The sequence below is a fragment of the Anser anser genome (genome assembly GCF_964211835.1).
Source record: "Anser anser genome assembly, chromosome: 8".
Classification (NCBI taxonomy): domain Eukaryota; kingdom Metazoa; phylum Chordata; class Aves; order Anseriformes; family Anatidae; genus Anser; species Anser anser.
The window spans coordinates 5,940,768-5,951,376 of NC_139728.1; the positions used below are offsets into that span (position 1 = coordinate 5,940,768).

Sequence of the window (10,609 nt, forward strand, 5' to 3'; positions counted from 1 at the left end):
GAGCCAAGCTAATGTTGAGCAGAACTTAAATTAGTTATTGTAATTCCATTCAAACTGAAACTTCATGTGTACCGACAGTATTCAAAGCACAGGATTTTGTTTCAGTTTTTCTAATTTCTAAACAGAACTTCGAGAATTTGCCTACTGGGCGTGATGCAGGATTTATGCCAGGTGTTAGCTTTTCCTTAGGCACCTCAGTGAAATAAGGGGCAGTTAACAGCTTCCACCACCTGACGTTCCTCATTACTTCTGTGGGCAGATGTTCAGCTCTTTAAACTTTCAGAATATTTAAAGAAATGTGGCCGCTGACCTCTGAAGCCCAAGGGGAGCTGGGTGGCTCTGAGCCTGTGAGCAGTGTACAGGCCCCTGCTCCGCCCAGGTGCCCCCTGGCAGAGAGGAACCGCTCTGCTTTCTCAGGGACATTTGGATGTTGAATTCATTTCTCACAGTGGCCTTTCCCTCTTCTCCAGTCTTCTTCAAAATGACCAGCAGAACCAAAATCGCGTTTGATTAAAAGAAAGAGAACGAGCTGAACTCCTAGCAAACAAACAAAAACAGTTTGAAATTTTTACTTCAAAAGCACGGCAGTAGTTTACCAGCAAGGACTGACTTCATTAATATTGCCTTATTTATGCTGTTACCATTACAGTTTTTCAGTGTTGCTGTTCAGAAACATTTTAAAGAGCCAACTGTTGTAGTGCTTTGAAATCTCTCTGCCCAGGAGTGAATCTTTGCATTAATTTCCAAAACAATCAGCTCTTCCATGTGGAAGCTCTGCAAGCTGATGCAAGCCCATCAGTTGTCAGAGACAAATAAAAAATAACAGGCTTCCTTATTCTACACCACTTTACTTTTCTATTCATTGTCTCCTTCCACATTTCCGTATTTGCTCTCCAGCAGCAGCTACAACAGGCATGTGATGGGGTAGCACACACACGCGTGCATTCATGCATGCATGTCAATAGGCTGAAAAAATGAAAACCATTGCCTTATAATTCCCCTATATATTACTCTCGTATCATTTTTCCTTTCTCCTTATCATCCTTTCTTCCTTTCCCGGTCCTTTATATCTGTACATCTTCTCTGCTAGCATTTAATAATGCTGTTAACTGCCCTGACATTGTGAATCCAGGACTAAATGTGACCCCAAACTGCTGCCATTTCCAGGGCCTCTTGCTGCTGCGCACTGGCACTTCTTTTTGTGGTGCCAGAGCCAAATGCAGAAACCCGACATAGGAGCTGTGCGGGACATAGGGAGCTGACCTCCATGAAGTTACCCGGAAGTCATTCTGCCCAATTAGATCCAGAACCAGACCCTTATATCTTCAGTGTATGGCAACTGAGACCTGATTTAGAACATCAAGTAAGAACATGAAGGGCGATAAGGTGAGAAGCAGGCTTTTGTGCTGAGCTCTGGGGGTCCCGGCAGAGCGCAGCGCTGCAGGAACGCACCCAGGTGAGCCCAGCTGCCTCGGCATCGCTGGCATGTGCTGAAGTCAGGTTTCACTGCTTCAGGTTTCACCCAAGCTACTTGGGTTAATAGCGTGAACAGGCAGCAAGCAAGAAACATTTATGCAATGTCGGCAGCGAAATTAGCATCATTTCCTTGCCGAAACGTTGTGTACACCAGCAAACACAGCAGTCTGAACAGAAGTTTCCAGTCCTGAGAAGTTACGTAGCTTGCAAATATTTTGTTTTACAGTTGTGGTCTTTATGTTGAAGTAAACTGCAAAAACATTGAAAAAAAACAGTTCTTCAGGATTAAAAGAAAGAGTGGAGGTAAAATAAATATGGAACAAACTGAATGTGGGTGCAGATGTCATCACAGCAGATCCGAGAGGCTCCCACTTCTGAGTGTGCTCCCACGAAAGCCTTTTTGGTGAGTAGCCACACGCACGGAAGAATTTGGGATTTTTCAGGGTGATCGTGCGGTTGCAGGTAACATCTTGAAGGGACGGGAGGAGCCCAGCGGCAAGCACCGGGCGGGCACAGCGCGCTCCAGCCCCGGCTCCGGCCGCCACCTAGCGGCTGTGCGGCCCCTGCTGGGGACAGGAGGGGCCCTGGGGGGGCGGCAGGGCTCCGGCCTGCGCTGCCCGGCCTCGGCCCTCTGCCTCGGGTGGATGCAGGGCGCTGCTTGCCACCGAACCCCCTGTTTGGAGCGTCTCGATGAAGTGCAAAGTGGGAGGAACTGAACCTTAAGAAACCTCCCCGCCCCACCCCCCCCCCCCCGAAAAAAAAAAAGAAAAAAAAGAAAAAAGGAAAAAAAAAAGAAAAATAAAAAAGAAAGAAAAAAAAAGAAAGAAAGAAAAAAAGAAAAAAAAGAAAGGAAAAAAAAAAGAAAAAGGAACCCCACCACCAAACAAATTAAAAACACCTCCACCAAACAAACAAAAACAAACCCCAGCACCCCGTTGATTTCCTATTCATTTTCACTGCTTTTCCTGTAGTTCTTTATACTATATTATTAAGAGGCCCTCATACTCTGACACCACATAGCAAGATAAAACTAAAACACAGGTTTTTAATCTGTTTTGTTATTCACTTGTACCAACTTGGTAAAGCTACTGAAAGCAGGAGTAAGGGCACATGCATTTCTAAAGACAGGCTTTGTAACTTAAAAATGACAGCAGCTCCTAAAATACAGCGCTGTTCTATAGAAAAGCAAGTAAAATAACGAAGTACACTACAGTTCAGTTGTTACACTGCTGCTGTCAGTCAATATAATTCCTACCAGCTAACAATAAAAATGTTTTGACATGCAATCTTGTACACACTTCAGTAATAGTTACCTAACGGGAACTTTCAGCCATGGAAATATTTCTTTTTCCGCTGCCTTAGAATCACGAACATTTTGTTGCAATACAAGTCCTGCTTTACAGGACACCTGCCAATGGCAGCAGCCACCAGAACCAACTTTGTGAATTGCATTGTACAGAAGAGACGTAGAACACAACAGTTATATTTCATAATAAAAAACAGCTTATCATCAGGGACAGCAGGCTTTAGTTTCTTACAGAAAAATACCATCAGATCAGACGGTGCTTGTAATGGGAAATGGAGGCTCTCCCAGTTGTCTTTGGCTAGTTAAGTTCCTTTCAGGCTCCAGCCTGAGCCGAGGCGGTGAGGTGATTACGTGTTGGGTGATGATGGAGCTAAGGGGTGCCCAGCTTGTGCTCAGCCCCATGGGCATTAACAGCACCCAGCACAAGCAGAGGCTGACGCAGTGGTTGCGTCCACGACGCCTCCGTCCCCAGCTCAGGAAGGCACAGGAGTACACAGCTGCTGTTATGGTCATTCCCGCAGCACTCAAAAAGTAGCTGGATGGTGCAGGAGTGCTGCTGTGCTGGGCTCCCCACCACACTCCTTTTGGAGTCACGCAGGGATGTGGTTTGCTCTCCCCGTGGAAGAGATCTGTAAATGATTTGAAGGTTCAGAGTTCAGGGGTGGTTTGGAAAAACACCCGGCAGGCTGCAATGCCCGTGGGGGAGCGGTCTTGTTAGATAGGTTGTCTCTGGGTATTTCTGGCATTTCACCTCCTGACTGAAGTCAGGAAAACTCAAAGAAAGAAAAAAATATGGAAAAATACATCCAGACACTTCCAAAATTGGAAACTAGTTTCCTAACATTTAGTCAAAAGCACAAGTCAGTTCTTGTTTTAACCGCCCAGTCCTCCTTGGAGTAGAAAATATTCAGTGCAATTTCCTTTCAGATATCAGATAAGCAGCATAAATAGCCACCCAAGAATCAGAGATGTGACTAATTCCCATTCATTAGAAGTGTGCAACATAAATATTTGTTTTGCTACTCATTAATTATACTGGGATGCCTCCAGCTCTGTCACATGTATCCATGTCTGCTTCCATGTTGCCTTCGAATAAATCTGCGTCGCCATTCTACAGGTCTGTACCAATGAGAGGAACCAGGAAAGGCTGTGAGCCACGGGCATCTCCCCCACTGCCTCTGCAATGCTGGTTTCTGGGGATATAGGAGGAGGAGAAGGGCTCCAGAGGGTAAGATACAGCTACTAATTTTGTTACTGGCATAACATCGTGTGTCTGAGGTTCAATTCCCAGATGGCTTTCCTAAGCCATCAAATTGCAAATACTGCTGGGGAGTTTTGTAATTCACCTCAGCAGTATATGTAAACACTACTTAATGGATGGCTTTAAGGCTGTGTTCCTGTTCCCAGGATTTTTCACTGCAGTGTTGGAGCTTTCCCTAGGGCTGTGCACAGTTTGCCGTGCATCCAGGGACCAGGCAAACTGTGCCATTTCAGTCCAAGTTGATTGTTTTTTAAAAGAATTATTATTATTATTATTATTATTATTATTATTATTATTATTATTATTATTATTATAAGAACTTTGAGTCACCAAATCTAAAACTTCCCTTGTAAATGTATCAGTTCTGAGGGGAAAGTTTCTCAAACAGGACGAAATGTCTGTATAGGAAAAAAAAATCTTCAGTGATTAGGGCACTTGCATATGGGAGCCCTACAGTCAGCAAAGAGTGGTGATTTATGAAATAGTAAGCCAGCAAGGGAATCAAGCAGAGCAAGGATTTGAACCTGCCTTCCAGACTAGTTTCCCACTCGTTGGTTCATGGGCTCAGTATACCCTCTTAGTGCCAATCCATTTTGTAGAGCTAGCTAAATATTCATTAAGTTTGGGATAAAAACAACGTAAGACAGCAGTTACAGTAGCTGCATGAGGTATGGGCCGATCACGCTCAAGCCCTTGATTCACGCTGGTCAGAGGAAAGGCTCGTGCACAGCTATCATCTCACATACTGTGAGCTTATGCAGGACATGGCTCTCCATTCAGCATCACCCAGAAACAAACACAAATTCCTCACATATTTTTTGCTTGATTCTGCCTACCCCAATGTAATGGAAATGAATAAAATTAAAAATTGGGCTGTATATTTATATTCCCATTTTCTGTCTTACATCTCATTACTGTGTAAGCCTGCTTTTAAATTGTCCACAGTGCATTTCTGGCTATTCCAAGATTACCCTGAAAGAAGTCATTGTGTTTAACTTTGAAATTAAAGCTGGTGGGAATGGAGGATGCCCCAATATTAATTATATTAACAGAAAGTGATGGTGCGAGGTCAAGGGGAAGTGCAGAGCTAGAGTGCTCAAAGTATCATCAGTTTTGTCATGAAAACAGATGTGCTCCGGTGATTCTCCTTTCCGCGTATGGGGAGTTTGCTCAAGATCAGGATCTTCTTTGATCATTGCCTCAAAGGTTTTTGTCCCATTCTTCTACTTTCTACCTTTCAGAAGGGATCATGTATATTTTTCCCTTTTCCTTTTGTTACCTGTTCAAAAAAAAAAAAAAAAAAAAGACAAAAGAAAAAAAAAAAAGAGGCCACAGCATGGGGCAGTGGCCCAGCTCTGCCTGGTGCTGCAGTGCCCATTGACAGCAACCTCACGCAGAGGTCCTGGTGCTGAGAGGAGCAGCTCAGCATTGCCTGCTGCACACCTGCCTGCCAGTAAGATGTGGTCAAAGGGACCTTTTCAGGTAATCTGCTGAGCTAGATGGTAGCAGTAGCCCTTTAACATGAGGAAGACAAGGGGCAGTGAGGCCTCCCAGGCTCCTACTTGTGGTATTTCATCTGCTGGATGCTGCAGATGCTGTACGCTCAGTGAGAACGACAGGAGAAGCTAAGATTAGTTTTTAGCACAATTTTACATTCTTCTGTTCTGGGCTTGTGCCAGATCTTAGTGTTACTCTAATGATACCTGTAGGAGACGTGTACACACGTGAACTCACTTTACTACAAAAATCAAAAGAGAACGGACATTTACAGCTGATAATCCAAAATGTAACTGATCTCTCTGTTGACAGAGAAGTGTTTATATGACCAGAGATTCAGAAACCTCCAACAGATCGGCCAGCCTTCCCGCAGCAATACCGTGTGAGGTACCGTAGCATGCTGCAATGCCTAACTCCTCTGACCTGAGCAAGAAGGTGTGCATTGCCCCACGGCCGCGCTTCTGTGCTGACTTGAAGCAGAGGGAACATGCGCTGTTGTGCTGGGCTTTGTTCCATAGGGCTAGGCTCGCTATTTAAACCACATGGTGAATTATGAGCGTGTAAGTAGGAGGAAAACTAAAACATATTTCACTGAGTTCTAGAAAAGCTCTGAATGGCTGTCATTTTTATCAAGGTTTTGTGTGTTCTATCCAAACACCACACAATTGTGCTGTATCATCAGAGTAAGGTGGGCTACTGCATTACACTTTGAGAGGTGACTACCTCAACTGCGGTGGGTGCAGCTTGTAGCCCTGACTCTTAGAAATCGAGGCTGATGCTCAGAGATGAGTTTTTGGGTGGTGGAGAAGGATTGGTAAGGCTGGAGTTAGACAGTTCCTTTTCCTATGTATGATGGGGTATTTCTAGTGATTTGTGAAGCTGTCCAGGATGAACTTTTGAGATTCAGGTAGCAGCAACAAAATGGCTCCTACGTTTTTCAGCTGCACCTGCAGTTAACAGGAGTTCTGTAGGTTGGTTTCACTGGTGATTTGAGGGATGACACCTTCTCCTGAAATGACTGTTCACAATTACACCTGTACTCTGATAATTAGGTGGCATTCATGGCCAGAAAATTGAAGCAGTGTTAGATGATTTTGGAGCTGTGTTAGTGCTGAGCCAGAGTGCAAAGGGTGTTGGAGCTTGGATCACAGCTGTAATGCTGTACCTGCCCTTGATTATATTACTGAAGCTCTGTGGGATGCAGTTCTCTTGTTGAAAATAGAAATTAGTGGTATTTGCCTATCACAGAACAGCACAACAGGCTGTTAACTCAAGTGGCTTGTATATGTGAAGATGCACTGAAACTGCTCAGAAAGCTCCACTAGCTAGTTGGGTTTTGGACCTGAGTTTATTTTGCTTCGCTGCATTCCAGTGTAACAATTGCAATGGTTCATCTTCAATTTTGTGTGTCTTTCTTCTAATCTATGCACCAAGCTTGGTAGCAACATTATCAGGAAAGGAACTGAAGTGTCAGGGTTTCTGACAATTTGGGCTTGAAAACATTGTGGGAGAGCTTTCAAGATTTTGCTGTCTTCAAACCAGAAATGCAGTTTAGCTTTGGTTTATCTTTGAACCTAACTTTAATGCAAAGCGTAGCTTCACATACTGCAGTTTTGACTTTACCTAATAAAAAATACATATAAAACAAGTAGAAATAGAAAGAAAAGACCTACTTTGCAGAAAAAAATAGCCTGACATTAGAGAATGAGGAAGCCTGACAAACTTGTGGTGTTTGTTCTTGTTCAGCTACAGCGAAGGCAGATTAGGTATAAATTACTCAGTGAGCAAATGTCTTGTTTTCTCAGTAACTCCACCTCTTTTGGGCATCCTGCCCTGTCCCCACCCCTTGCACTTGTCTGCATGTCTTAATGGCAGTATTCATGCAGCTGGTAATTTATGTGTCTGAGAGAGAAGATTTACACAGAGCCTTCCCTTCAGTTATTCAGAAAATTTGAGATACAGTATGGGATTTGTTAGGTCCCAAACTCTAACTTAAAAATCACAAACGTCTTGAGGGCTGGACTTGAATGAGATAAACTTTACATGGAATAACTCAACCAGAAGTTAGTTCTTAGGTCTTCACTTTACACCTAGTTACGAAAGTTTGTCTTCAAAATAAATACAATGCCTATTGTAACATAAGCACACAGTAATTTGGCTCCGACTGAAGCAGTTCGATGTGCTGCTCTGGAAGACAGACAGAGCTGATCCAGTTACTGAAACCTACTTGATTCAGTTGGTGTCTCGTGTCATAAACACGAATTGTTAATTTCATATTACTCATAACAGGCGCACTGTGAATGTTTGCAGAGTTTATAGGATATCAGTTACAAATGTAATTATACCAGCCATTCCTCAGGACTGACACCAGTTTCAAATTAGAAGCTGACAGGCCTCACCTGCTCCTGAGTTCACCGACAGGTCACCTTCTTGTCATTTTGGCTGTCCCCCCATCAAAATGACATCTGTGTTCATAAAGGGACAGTGAGGGACTCTAAGTTGTTAGAATTGTTAAAGAATAAGAATAAGGTGTCATCTACTCCAATAATGTAGTGCTCAACTTTGGCCTTTCAGATGGCGTGATGCTTGTAGCACCTGACAATGTTTCCAGATACAAGAATAGCTGGTTCGGAGGGGCAGCAGTTGTTCCCTCTTCTACCCATGGATGCTAGGCATTCAGCTCAGCCCTAGCCACAGAGTACAGACAATCCCGGAGACTTGAGCAAAAGGCTTCAAAATACCTTTACTTTTTACATAAAGGACAGTACATTAGCTTAAATTGAAACATTCAGAGGAAGCTATTACACATTCAGATTTTTTAACAACCTATGAAAGGCTAAAAGTACTGTTCAACAAACAACTGGATAAAATACATTTTAAACCTTTACAATTTGTTGGACATTTGCATTAATTTATTTACATGCCATTTATGTAGATGCAAACCATAATTTCACGTGGAATTGTCCTGGCTCTTGAGAACCCATTCCTTCATAATAGAAGATTCTTCATATTCACTCAGTTAATCTAATGCAGTTGAGATAGGGCAGTCCAATTCCTATGTCCTGACACTTCTCAAAACTAGGAAAAAGTGCATCCACCTTCAAACACAGACTTTGGAATTAGTTTGTTTATGTCATTAAACAAATGGAAATGTCAAGATCCAAACAACTTCAAACTTTCCAGGTTAAAGATCTGGGCTCCCCTAGATTTCAAGTTTATTTTAATAATTACATGCACTAATATAGGTGTGCCTTCTATGGAACAGCTGTACATATATGTTCTTAAGGCTTGGGTTTTACAGGGAGTTAAGTAAATGTATACATATAATCCCATTGAAATTGCCTGGTCCATTGCTGCTGTGTGCAGAGAAAGGTCTCTGGGTGAGCTCCCAGTCATGGGACATTAAAAGCTTTTCTCCTTGAAGCTCTACGTGCTGGACAGGCCCATTCTCGCCTTCGGCTCACGTGTATGCTGGTGGGAAAAGGGCACAGACATATTCCTGAGAGGGTAGGAAAGGATAAACAAGATGTTGAATTGCACTTTGCCAAATGAAAGGCTCAGAGCAGCCAAGGAAAATCTTTTTTCTTTTCCCCTCACTAAATTAGACCTTTATTTTTGTCTTAGACACTGTGGCTAGCAGAGCTGTAAGGACATTCACAGTTATCATAGTTGCCATCATTCTCTGAAATCTGTCCTTGATTTTATTTTCTGCTCCAGGAAATATTATAGTATTGTTATTTTATCTATCTTAAATAAACCTAAGGCCTGACTACTCATGGTGTAAACAAGCATGACTTCAGGAAAGCAATGCTGATTCATGCCATCCGTGTGTCTGATTCTTAATATAAAAGGGAACATGTTACTAGAGAGTAAACAGAAGCAAACCTTTGTAATAGAAATTCATGTCATCAACATAGACAACCCCCTCCAGTGATCAGCAGGAAAAAAATACCCAAGGTAGATTTACACAGAAGCCACCACTTTTTTTTTTTTTTTAATGATTTGGATATTGATCATTTTTAATCTTCTTCTCAGAACAACTGGGAGATCTATTATAGCTTGAGCCAGCCATGAAAAGCGGGTCCGTTCTTTAACCTGCACCAATTCACTTGGACATATTTTATATCTCCAGGGATTCAGCCACAAAGTCCATTAGAGCATCAGATGCAGTGAGGTCAAATCAATTGTCCATACTGCAGACAAGGTAACCATCATTTACTGTAATTCTCCCCCGTCATGGTAGAGGAGAGGAAAGGTTAAAAGCTGTATTACCACGAGGCTGCCTCATCTATCTTTTAGTATATTGGTAATACCTAAACATTGCTTAAAGAACTGAATGTGCAATCTTAAATCTATGTTAAACTGGATTTAAAGGTTAGATTGCCAAATCAGAAATTTGCTAATGATATTTTCTTCAAGGAAAAGCAGGAAAAGATACCTTTTTTTTTAATAAGAAAAAGCAAAAAGCTTTAAATATATTGTCACATCTGACAAGACCCATCCAAAGCAATACTGAACATTCATCTCAGAATGACCTGAATGACTGATATTTATCCTTCCCTATACATAGATATATTTACCTATGAAGTAATTTGCTGTCATCTCTTTAAGCTGGAGATGCTAAGACAGTCCAAAAACAAAAGAGGAAGTAAATTCAGGATGTATATTTTGCACTGTAAATCAAGTCCTTATGTGTTTGCACTCTAGGATGGGCAATAATAATTGACTGAAGCAATCACTGCTGTGGGAAAACAAACGTCCTGGCAGTGTCGCATCTGAAGGTCAAGTCTGATGACATAGTAAGCACCTGAACTCTCACTGACTCCTGGGGAGGTGGCGGTCGCTGAGCACCTCCCGGAGCTCGCCTGGCGGGGACAGATTTACACAGTCATTGGGTCTGGGGGTGAGGATGCTTTTTCTCCCCCACCTCCCTCTGTTGGGTCTGCAAAGTCATTTATTTCCATTACACTGCCATACTCTCTGGCTCCTCTGCTCTTTGTTAGCTGCATGAAACCAGAGAGAAAATGCAGTTCTGTGCTGCCAGAAACCATGTTCCTCCTCCTTTGAAT

At 42.6% G+C, this 10,609-nt stretch overlaps 1 long non-coding RNA gene across 4 annotated transcripts in view; it reads left to right on the forward strand.

Moving 5' to 3' along the window:
* LOC310903466 overlaps positions 1-4,218 on the forward strand; it is a 92,946-nt gene extending 88,728 nt beyond the window's left edge. For all 4 annotated transcript variants that reach the window (XR_014587567.1, XR_014587568.1, XR_014587569.1 and 1 more), the window contains 2 exons: positions 1,703-1,879; positions 3,900-4,218. This is a non-coding gene — a long non-coding RNA (uncharacterized lncRNA). The remainder of the gene's footprint in view (positions 1-1,702; positions 1,880-3,899) is intronic.
* Positions 4,219-10,609: the final 6,391 nt, after the last annotated feature.